Source organism: Camarhynchus parvulus, chromosome 2 (assembly GCF_901933205.1).
Source record: "Camarhynchus parvulus chromosome 2, STF_HiC, whole genome shotgun sequence".
Taxonomy (NCBI): domain Eukaryota; kingdom Metazoa; phylum Chordata; class Aves; order Passeriformes; family Thraupidae; genus Camarhynchus; species Camarhynchus parvulus.
The window spans coordinates 29,613,502-29,625,657 of NC_044572.1; the positions used below are offsets into that span (position 1 = coordinate 29,613,502).

At 40.4% G+C, this 12,156-nt stretch overlaps 1 protein-coding gene across 1 annotated transcript in view; it reads left to right on the forward strand.

The window, feature by feature from the left end:
* Positions 1 to 118: 118 nt before the first annotated feature.
* Positions 119 to 12,156, forward strand: part of BZW2 (basic leucine zipper and W2 domains 2) — a 56,419-nt gene continuing 44,381 nt past the window's right edge. Inside the window, exon 1 of the mRNA XM_030943940.1 lies at positions 119 to 267. The gene's annotated coding sequence lies outside the window, so the exon portion shown is untranslated. The remainder of the gene's footprint in view (positions 268 to 12,156) is intronic.

Consider the following 12,156-nt stretch of genomic DNA (forward strand, 5'->3'; position numbering starts at 1 on the left):
GTGCTGCCGGAAAGAAGGAGCCTGACTGCTTTTATCCCTTGTTTTCAAGTTGAGAAATGTGTTACGCTATTCTTTTTTTTCTCCTTTTTTGTTTCTCCGTGACTCCTTCGTTTCTCCTCCCCGGGGAGGTGCCGGCAGTGGTGCGGGCGGGCGGAGGCGCCCGTGTGTCAATGTGTCCGTCCTTCACTCCTCCATTGTCTCCCGCCGCCGCTGCTGCCGTCGCGCTCGCTCGCCCTCCCCACCCCGGACCGCGCAACCACCCGACAGGTGCGGCGGGGATGGGGAGAGCGCCTGGTGGGAGCCGTGCTACAGCCCCGCCGGAGCCCCGCGGCCGCGCTGCCCGGGCGACGGCGGCTGCTGTGGGGCAGCTCCGGCCGGGCGGGCGCGGCGGCCATGGCGGGGCAGGGCAGGGCAGGGCAGGGCGGGCGGGCGGCGGCGGCGCAGCCCCGGTGTGGGTGCTGGAGCCCGGCTTCGGAAATGCCGCCGTTCGCGGGTTTGCGGAGCGCCGGCTCCGCTGCGGGAGGGCGGCGGTGCGGGCTCTTATGCACGCCGGCCCTTCCTGCCGTGCTCCTGCTTTCCTGCCTTTTTATGGCATGGGTTGGTTGGGTGGTTGGGCTTTTTGTTGTTCCATTTTTTCCAGGCAGGAAGAGCGTTTTGTTCGGCTAAAGCGGCCGAATGGAGCCGTGGTCGTGCCACGGCATCGTGTCTGCAGGAGGAAGCGGGCGCTGATGGATCGGGAGGGAAAGGAACGCGCTCAGGGGGTTCAGAGCGGTGCCTTTTGTTGGCGCCTTTCTAAAATTAAACTGTTGGTGGAAAAATAATCTTTGTTACAGATCCAACTTTCCACTATTCCAGTGGAAGCTTGGTAGGCACGGGGACCTGTCCTCTCCAAGGGACAGAGACTGAGGTTTAACATCTTTGATTTTTGCCTGTGTTTATACCAGAGAAAAGAGTAGGACCCTGGTACTTGATTCTGACTTTTACTCTCCTTTGTCCTACTCTTAAATGTGTATTTTTTGTATCCTTCCTTTTAAGGAACCCATTTTTTCCTGTAACTAATTTTTGAAGGCATGGCTTTATCAGCAAGCCGAATTTTTCCGTTCCTTAGTACTTGCAGGTCTCATACTGAAATATTTAAATGCGTTTTGAAATTTCTCTTTCTAATACTGATTTTGTTCTCTATTTTGATACCTGTTGATGACTTTTTGACTGACTTTCAGAAATGGTGAAGTCTCTCTCATAGAAGAGCGTACTCTCTGAATATAGTGTATCTTTGTAACTATTTGAGTAAAAAAAACCAAAATGTGGTACAATTTTATTTTAACTAAACAGCCAAATTGTGTAGGTTGCCATGATTTTAAAAATCATGGAAATACAGGGGGTGTACCACCATCTAGTTTTACTTGTATCAACAAGTGTAAATAAAAGAGATTGGTTTGGACTTCAGATTACAACAGATTTCTTTGACTTTTTTTGTGGGAAACCAAAAATGTCTTGAAGGAAATGCCGTTGAAGCACAAGTGCTTTTAATATTCTGATCCAGAAAACGATCCCCATGTAGTGCTAACAGAAGTATGTCACTGGCTCAACCATGAAGGCTGAAATTAGGATTTAAGTGGTCTTTTGTTGGTTCACTGCAGGGTGTGAATTTTACCTGCTGCGAACAAATTTTGTGATACTACAGTGCCCCAATAATCTCTGTGGCACTATTAAATAACAGCCTTCAAGCTTCCTTTTGCATTAAAAAAAAACCCACAAAAACTGCCATGGATTCAGCACAGAAAGGTATGCATATGACATTCCTTTTATTTAATATGAGAATGTCATTATTGCCATCCTGCCCTTGTTCACAGAGTGAACAGACAGTTTTTCCTTGGCAGCCTCACTGGATCTCACTTGGTGACTAAGGCTACAGGAGTCTTCCATCTGCAAGGGTAATAAAATACTTTCAGTGCTAGTTAAAACATGTTTCTCACTCTTAACCTGGCTTCTGTGTGACCTTCAATCCTGTAATATGCAGATATTTCACAATCTTCAGATTATCCTTGTGAGAGTGTGAGGAAGTGGCATTGCCTCCATTTTATGAGCATAATTTGAAGCATGGAGGCAACAAGTGATTTTTTTTAAGGCAGTGTAGGGAGTCATTGTCTCAGCAGGGCACTGGAACATGAAATGTAGGTTCTGTGTCTTTGTGTCTTTCCCTTTAATGTATTTTCTTTTATCTGCTGTATCTGTTTGTTTCACATATTTAAGACTTGTGCATTACTGCTTGGTAATTAATAATTTATATTTTGGGTGTTACAGAGGGAGAAGGAAATGTTAATCTCACTGATCCAGAATATTTTCTGGATTTTAAATTATATGTTTACATCTTAAAAATTCCCTATTTCCTCATCAGGTGATACATCTGGTACTTGTGATTTGTGAAGCAGGAACCGGTGGTGACATTTTTCCCCAGCAGTTTGCTGATTTTACTGCATGGAGGCGTGCTCATGGGGATTTGTGATAGCTGTTGTTACCAATGTGTAGCTGATCCTCAGTGCCTGTGTGCAATTGTCAGGGGTAAGATTCATGAAAGAAGATAACAAGGATTTCTTTAATAAAGTAACATCCATTTTGGGAGAATGTACAGAGCAATAACATTTTTCTCAGGACATTTTGAGGAGAAGAGACTGCCCTTTGCCTTGGAGAGTGCACCATGAAACTCTCCGTCTTTGGACAAGGAAGAGAGGGAGAGGAAATGCTGAACTGGTTTCACTGTTTTCTCTCAAATGACCTACCTTCACTTCTGTCTTGGAGGGTTGCCTGAATTCTGGGTGTGTACTCTGCAGAGGTCAAAGATCCCATAGTCACTTCCAGTGCCTGGGCCTGGCAGGGTCAGAAACCTGTCTGTCCCACTCCATTTTGTCTAGGGGAAAATAAAATAATAGGTCAAACAAGTATGCATAGTTCTGACTTATTTCCTAGCTCTCTTCTCACTGGTTCAGCTAGGGATTTCCTCAGCAAGAAGTTGTGTCTTTGGGTTTACCTTTATATTTGACAACCTAAAGCAGGCTGGTAGGCTTTTTAAATTTAGGTGAATTGCATGTATGCAGCATCCCATGATTATAACTTCCATGCCTGCTTGAAAGAGGACCGCTTCTTTCCTGTTTGTGAACCTGCTGCTTCATGGTTTTGTTCGATCCCCAGCCCCCAGTTCCTGTTTTGGGAGCTGATGAGGAATTGGTTCCTGTTCAGCCTTGACATACAATCAGCCGTTGACAGACCTGTGGTGCCCCCTGCCATTGTCTTTTTGCTGAGCTGAAGTGTTGGGTGTATGTAAAATCCATTACATATTGTTGCCAAGTGTATTTTTGTAAACTAGCTCTGTCTTCCTGCGTGCCCTGGGCAGTAGGAAATCTCCTTCAAGTGCAGTTGAGCCTTGCAGACAGACCCCCACTGGGTTTTGGTCCTGCTGTCTCCAATCCTTATAATTATATCCTGGCCAAAGTTAAGAGGATCTAATAGGATTATTCATTTAGATCAATTCAAGTTCATGCAAGTTCAAGGGGTTTTTATTGCTAGAAACATCCTCTGTTTTTTCCTCTCAGATCTCACAAATAGTAATCTGTGGATAAGTTACTTCCGTGGCCCCCCCAGCCCAGTTGATTGGCATTGTATAACACTCAGATTTCTTAAAGTGCTTTTATTATATTGTAAGGGATGTTTTTCAACTTTCATCTGTTTCTGGATCTCAGGGCAGCCACTCATCTTTGTTATGATCTGTCAACGTTGCTAAGGCCTGTTTTATACCAGAGGGTAGATTATAAAACCATGGAAAAATAACTGAAACTGGCAAGCACTGATACATGTTTTTGAGCACAACTGGTGTATCCACAATAGCTACACACAGGGTATTCCTGTGGATAAAATGCTAATCTGAGACCTCAGTAGGGATCTCCACCTGTTACTGATTCCTTGTGAGACCTTGCACAAAGTTAGGCTTTCTCTACACTTTGAACTTCAGAAGCAAATCTTAGGACTTGACTCTGGCTGTATCCAAAGTCTGGCAAGATGAGGTTTATGCTTCTTTCATCTTCTCTTCAATCCTGACTTAAAGGATTCTTACATATATGGGACAGAAGGACACCAAAGTATTTTCCAGAAGGTTGTCTGATGCAGACTATAGGATGAGCATGGTTGAGGTGAGCAGTGTTCTCTGGCAGGAAATACAGGTCAGAGCAGTGTGAAAATACCAATTTGGGACTTGAATGTCTGTATAATGGTAAGGCACTCCTGTCTGGGCTTAGTAGTCTAATTTAACTTAGGTATTGGTTTACTCCAAGACTTGACCTGATTGAGCAGAGCCAGTTTTGGTGGTTTTGCACCTAAAATATATCCAGAATAGCAGTCACCTGTAGAATTTTCTTCTCAGAAAACTGTTCAACTGTTCATTTCTATATGTTGCAAGGTGCATTTTTGACCATATGCTTTTATTTTTGTGTGTCTTTAACTGCTAATTGTGCCAGAGCAACCAGAATCTTCCCACAGGGAGTGAGGATTAACAGAGCAAAGAAGAAATTTCGAGGTGCTCAGGTATTGTGATGATCATCATGGGCAATATAAGTGCCTTAGATGAATGTGCATTTGTACTACCTGGTTAAAAGCTTCCTTTGAAAAAGTCAGCATTGTTTTCATAACAAAATCAGATATGTGTACTTCTTTCTTCTTTTATATGCCCAGCATAGGAAAAAAAAAATAAATTGCTCTTTTGCAGATTGAGATCACATTCTCTTAATTGTTTTTTCTAGGTGGTTCTAGTATGAGTGGCTTACTCAGACAATACATGCTTTGTGCTTTTCACGTGTAGCTCTAAGTCACTGTGGTTTTATTGAATTAAAAGAAATCTAAGCTTTAAACAAATTGTTTCATGCCTATGAATTCCACATAGTTAGGTACTTGCATTTTTTGGAACAGATGGCATGCAAGCAGCTTTTTGCTGTTAAAGACTGAGATGTGTTTAGTGACTGCAGAGCAGTATGTGTCAGAGTACACCTGAGCACATTTGCAAGACTAAATTCTTTCCCTCTTAAGCTTTGCAGGTGGTAGCAGTAACCCAGTAATGCATTAGCACAGTTTCTGTAAGAATTGGTTTGCAATTGCTTTTCAGATGGCTGTTCCTAAAATAAATTCAAAACTTCAGAGATATAAAGCAAATAAAATTGCATAAAGGTGCAAGGGAAATATACCTGTGTGTAGGAGGAGATTGAAAAATTACAGCACATACAGAATTTGTACTGGTTTTAGGGATTCATGAGTGCAGTACTGGGAAAAATAGTGTTAGCAACATTTAGTCAGTGACAACCAAACCTTTCTTTGGTGAAGAATGGTGGAGGCACTTGGGTTAAACATTTAATTAGATCTAATTAGTGAGTAATTTTTTTAACCTGCAGACAGGATTATTTAAACTCTGCTTACAGTCATGTGCAGATATATGTACCTCTTTGTAGGCTTAAGGTTATTGTTTAGGACAGAGGAATTAGATCATGCATTGAATGGATGGGTGCTGTTAAATTCAGGTTGCTTTAAGAGGCATCATCTTTTATTCCTCATTTTCTGTCCTCATTCCTCCTGTGCAAATTCAAGAATTCCCACATCTGTGTGGCTCATAAGGCAATAGGCTGTCACCCACATCTGTCTCTCTGCTTGAGCTTACAGGTGAAGTAATTCCATTTTTATATTTTATGAGCAATAAATCACCGGTGAACTGCAATGGTTGCCCATTAAATTTTAGATTTGATTTCTGAAATGGTTTCTTTTTCTGTGTGATTCAGTGTTGATTAAAAACTCTTCTCCTCAACTGCAACAGTACTTACATATTAAAGTACTAACTTTCTGTTGAAAGATAAATAAAATACTCAAGGATCACTCAGAGGTAATGCTGTTGTGTGAGAGGAAAATTGATAAATGGAAAAAATTATTTTTTTTCCCTAGAGAAAAGTCTGTGGAGTGCAATAATCCTCTAACATGCCTGAAAACCCTTTTGAACTTACTGTACATAGTTCTTAAATGTAGCTGTAGATCTTGTAAGAGACTACAAAAGTCAAAATAAAAAGCCAAGCAGAGTCCAGTACCCATGTGCAGTGGTGTGGTGGCCATTTTACTGCACTGAAGTGCTCTTTACCATTCTTGCATGCGGTACAGCTGAGAGCAGAATGAAACACTTGAGTTTCAGGGTTTAACAGCTTTGCTCTTCTGTAAAGTGTGGTTGTATAGTGCAAGCACAATACAGGGAACTCATATTTTATAACAATTTGCTGGTAAAACTTGCAACTTGGGTCACTGTTTGTGATAGGGATGGCTAAGTCCATGTGTGGCAGCCCATGTAGATAAGATTGCAGGACTGTTCTCACTCCATCTTTAGATTCATTTTTGTTGGCTAAGCTGGTTTTAATAAAGAAAAACGTCTTCCTCACATGTGCCATATAAAACAAATAATCACTGTTTTGGTTTTTAAATTACAGCAAGTCAGGAAAATACTTTCAGGAAGTAAATCATAGTAATAATACTTCAGGAAGTAATAATTCCTACTTTTTCTGTGAGTGCTTTTAGTTGCTATGTGCTTAAGAGTTTTTGAAATTAGAAATGAGGTTTTTTTCTACTACAGAAATTATAGAATGAATTTTAAAATTCACCGAGTCCTTCATACACCAGTATGTTTTATCATTCTGTATAAGGATTTGCTCTGCAAAATCTGAGCTATTCTTAGGCTGGATGGAGAAGTTCTGTATAGAGATCGCTTACAGTTTTTGCAGGCTCATAGTGGCAGACAAAGATTACTACTTTTATTCAACCTGTAAGACGATGGATTACCTCTAGTGAGAATTAGGACTGAGGACAGACAGATCAGGCAAAGGAAATGCTAGACATAGTCTGGGATAGAGGTTAGCCAGGGATATTGGAAAGGAAGCATCTTCTGTGATGTCTTGAATCTCAATGAGTTGCACCCTTCTGCAATTCCTTCAGATACTGCAGGCAGAACAATTAAATATGACTTTGGGGTTGTACTTGCTTGTAATAACTACTCTCTCATGTGTTTTCCTTAGATGTGTTTTCATGCAGAAAAGAAGTCTAAGCAGTTCAACAGTTTGTAATTTGCAAGCTAAAGTGATCCTTTCATTTTAGGTTTTGTTTCCATAAATAAAATCCTCTAGTTCTCTAGAAATGTTTTTAAGAGGGAGATACATTCAGTGCATTCAAGTTATACATTAGTCATTTTCTTCTGATAAGACATGGATGCAGTCTTGGGAAGATATTACTGAGCATTAGATATAGGGTTTGTAATTTATTTTCACTGCCATTTCATGCCTTGGGCAACAGGAAATTAGAAAAACAAAGTATGTTACTTCTTTTAAATGCTTGAGAAAAGTCAGCCCTTTAGAAGAGGGATTGGTGAGTTTCTTTTCAATTTACAATGTTCTGTGTATGCACCAATATTGATTTGGTTTGAGTCTGGTTGCTAGTTTTTTCTATGTCTCTGCACCTTTCTGAAGCCTGTGTTGAGTCTTTTTTTGTCTTAGGTCTGCTTTGGCTATTTTCTTAATGTATGGTTTCTTGTGACTGTGACCTGAGGATCCCAAAGTCATCAGCCAGTGCTATGAAAACCCAATGTTGTGCTGTTGAATACCATATTCTGCTAAGATGTTTGTGGGTTTCTTTCTCTACATTTTGTATAAAAAGAGGCCCCAGTCAGTGTGCCCCCTGGGCCATGTGGATCCTTGGCTCTGCCCCTTAAATTTATCATTCTGCCCATGGGTCTCAGCTGCCTTCAAAGCATGAGGAAACACCTACTTCTATGCTCAAGCGCATGCATGAGGTCTTTTGGCAGGTTTTGACTTTGGCTATCTTGTTTTGTGGGGCCTTGTTAAAAGGCGTCTTGAATTAGAAGAAGGAAAGGATGCACATTATTCTCTAGAAGAGCCAAGAAAAGGGCTTTACTTTGTCAGTTTATTCCTGTTAAATTGATTAATGGTGTATGCTGAAATGTGCCTTTTTCCCAATGTACTCTGCCATCAGTGTCACTTTGCATTGCTGTTGTGCCTCTGAGATTCTTCATGATGACAGTGGACTGGTTGGCTGCTGATTCACACTGCTACATTGTCAAAGCATCAGACTCTCAGGTCTCTCCTGTGAGGAAGGTGTGTGATTCTTGAACTTTTATCTGTGAGCAGTGGTTCTCAGCTCACTGAAGCCAAATGTGTCAAGCCAAAGCATTTCATGGGCAGCCTCTTGGATGCTAGGATTAGTTTAGTATCTTAGTGCCCTCCCTAACCTATATTTTGTTGGGATATAGGAAGGCCTCATTCTTTCCCCATTTTCCTTTGTCCTGTCAGTTTTAATAATTGTTAACCTTTTTAGTAGGTGTTGGTGCTGCAAAAGCAGTGTTATGGTATCAGGAGACAACATAAAGTCTTTTGAAGCTGAGGGAGAGCAAAGTCTTGGTGATAGGGACAAGAACTGTAGGCCATGTTCCCCATTTATTGTTTACAACATACTTGTTACTTTTTTTTTTTGTAATCCCAAGATAAATTACTTAATTTATGTTGAAAACTAGGCTACTAAATTACTGACTAAAGTACCTTAATTCATGTTCCTAACACTTTGTTAGTAAAGGTTCATAACGACAGATTTTTATCTGAAATATCAACTTTATTTTTGAAGCATTGTCAAGAATAGCAAAAAAAATCAGTTATTGCAAAGCTTCCAATTGAGAGTCACATTGAATATCTGCTCTCTTCTGTTTTAGAATTGAAAAAATAATTTAGGTTGTCACTTCTACCTTTGCATTTTTATCCTCCCTTAGCAGAGAACATATGCTAACTTTACTAGTTATTCAGCTTTACAGAGTGTATCAAACTATGGAGAGCAACGTTTGAGGTGAGATACAAATGCGTAGGTTTGCCTGGCCTTGAGCAGTCAGTTCCCTGACTTGGAGAGTTTGGCTGTATCCAGTGACTGAAGGGCTCTACATTCTAGGATTTACCTAGGTTAATTGCCATGTCTTTCTGAAGGCTCAGAGGGACCAGCCAAGCCTTTCATTGTGGTTTCTCAGTCCAGCAAAAAAATCCTCTAGCTGTCTCATTAGTAAACATTTTAAATTATTCATAGTTTGCATCTTCATAGGAAGTGAGTTGTAGAAATCTAATGTAGCTTTTACTGGTGTTTTTGCTCTCTTGTACAAATGTATATATGAATGCATACACTTACAGATACACATTCCATGGAGCCCTTATTAGGTTATCTGCAGAAGTAGGTGGCTGATATTGGTCTTTCCAGTGCATGAACAGTGTTGTTGTAAACAAGAAAATAGATTTCCCTATTAATAGTGTCAAATATCATTGTGCCAAGCTGACGTTCACATAGGCCAAACAACCACAGAGTGGATGCATGCTTTCTCTGAAGGAAGCAAGGCTGGCTGGCATAGTGATGCTTTATGCCCTTTAAAAAATATACTAAACATATTCTGGTTAGAAATCCATAACTCCTGCAGCAATGCTTGGCTTCAGAAACTGGGTTGGGAGTGGGTGGACAGCTGTGGTCTGATACTGAGGCTATGCTCTCAACTTACTTGTGGTATGCTGCATTTTGAAAATTCTCAGCCAACAATGAAAGTTCTGTGAATTATTTCAGAAAGATGAACAAGCAGGTCTACTGAATTAACTATAGAACTGAATAGGATAAAAATAGTAATTGCCTTATTGTTAATTTTAGGTGGGGAACTAAATTCCTATCTCTGCCTGAGATGTTTGGAGGTATCACTGAGCTATAGACTTTCACACAGATGGCCAATCTGCAGGTGTGAAGTTTGATCTGATTCAGATACTTAAAAAGTGCCTTAAATCTGAAGCTGTGAAGCTGTTCACCCATCTCACTCTAAGATGGGCAAGCAGAACATTTCAGATAAGCTTTTTTTCTGGAGGTGTTTGTGTTTTTTCTTATGGTGAAAATAGGCAAGAATTGCAGGGTCACACTAGGTGTCATAATTAATTTTTAAAGGCAAGTCAAATGCACCCCATATTTTGGTTCTGACAGTTGGCTGTTCAGTCAAGAAAAGTCACTAGGGGTTTTGGCTTATCTGACTGCCTTCTAGAGTGATTGATAGTGAAACAGGGAGTGGTGCTCACCACCAGTAGTTTCAATTAAATTGCTGGGTTTGGCATTGAACTGAGCTGACTGACAGCTCTCTGTGCTTCCATTACCAGTGCGTGGGCTCAAAGCACTGCAGTGTATTCAGCACTGTTTGCTGCCTCTCTAGTGGAGTGGGGCAAAATATTCTGTACCTGCTCTGATCTACATCTGGGTAGAACAGATGTCTCAGTAACTTCTACTAGCTCCTTGTAATGTGATTAAGCAGTTAGGACATGATGCTAATACTGGAAAACAGATACAAATTACTGACACAACTAGCTAGTTGCTCTATTTTTTTCTACTTCAAGTGATTTATATTGTTGCTTTATTTGACTTCCTTTTGTGGCAGTATTTCTTAGTTCTGTGATTTTGGCCACCTGTATATATAAATGTGGTTTGGAGAACTGAATTTTCATCTGATTGCAATTATGATCAAAATTACATATAATTACCATTTTTGAGAAGCAAAACTTAAGAAGCATTCATAATACCCATTGCTTGCAGCCCTGTGTTTATAGATAACTGTGAGTTCTTTGGGTTCAGTTTTATGTATTCCAAAGTCTCCTGAATATAGATTACCATCAAAGACATATTCTTGGTTTTATGCATTTATATTTTCAGATAAGTCTTGCATTTAATGTCATTTATGTTTAAATAGAGGATGGAAGAAGATCAAGAAAAGCGAAGTTAAACTGTCAAAATTGAGAGAGGATGCAGTGCTTTTGAGAATTTTCAGGACTGTGTCTGTGTATGATATTCCAAAATGAGGGAAACTTTGCCATATATGATTGCTTGGTATTTGAGCTTTGGGTTACCAAACCAAAATTCATCTCCCAATTCTGATATGTGAATAGTGTCAGAGTCCAATACTCTATGATCAGCATCTTTTAGATATTCCACATGTGGAGAGTATGGTGTTTAATATCTAATTTCCCCACCTGAGGATAGTTGAGATTATGTGGGGTTTCTGATTTAGCAGAGTAACACAAATTATACTGAGAATGTCATACAAATGTAAATGACACATAACAAAGTACAGCAGTTGCAATCACACAATTCAGTCACAATACCAATGTGATTCCCATTACCAGTCTTGACAATATTCTCTCTTGGCACCCCCGTTTTTGGGAAGAAGTATGTGGCTTGAATCACAATATGTCTCAAAGATTTTTGCTCTCTGAAGAAAACTGGTTTGAATGTATTCCCTCATCTTACAAAAAGCAGCTGAAGTCCTCCTGCAAAATTAGTAATACAACAAGTTGACCCAGGATAGTCCTCTTGGGATTTTTGTTTACTTCTTCTCCTAACCTGACCTTACTGAGGTGCCACCCAACTGTCAGTGCTGTTGTCCTAATACTCCCGAGTGGAATTTGGTGTCATGGGTGAGTAATGTGAGTAATGCCCTTATGTGTTTGTGGATCTAAGAGACAGCCTTCTCATACCAAAGCTTGGCTTACTGGGAGAAATTTGCCTTGGGTCTATAGTCTCATCTCTGGAAGTGGCCTGTAGTGTTGGTAGGTGAAAGACAAAGAGAACAAAACCAAACCAAAAAAAAAACCCCAACACACAAAACCAGTGTAGATAGAGTGAGTGCTACATTTCTCTTTCATGTCCTGTCAAACTCCTAGCAATTTCTCAAGTTTCCACACAGAGGTGAAGAAATGCTGTTCTGAAGTAAGGCTGAGAGTGCTGGTATGGGAGCTGCCGAGCAGTGGGTATGATAGCAAATGTCTGCTCAGTCTGTAATAGCTATTTTTCTGACTCACCTAGCGTAACAGTTAATTGTCTAGGCACCCCATGGGTGGCCTTTATTTCTTTTTTTCCACCAACACATGACTTGGATGTGAATTGGTATCTATTGCCATGGGATTGTCTTAGCTTGATCTCAGAGGAGTTGTACCCACCATTGCCTAGAAAGTAACTGCTTGCAGGTTGAAGCAGTCCAAGCATTGATTAATTCGATTCCTCACTCCAGGAATTTATTTACCA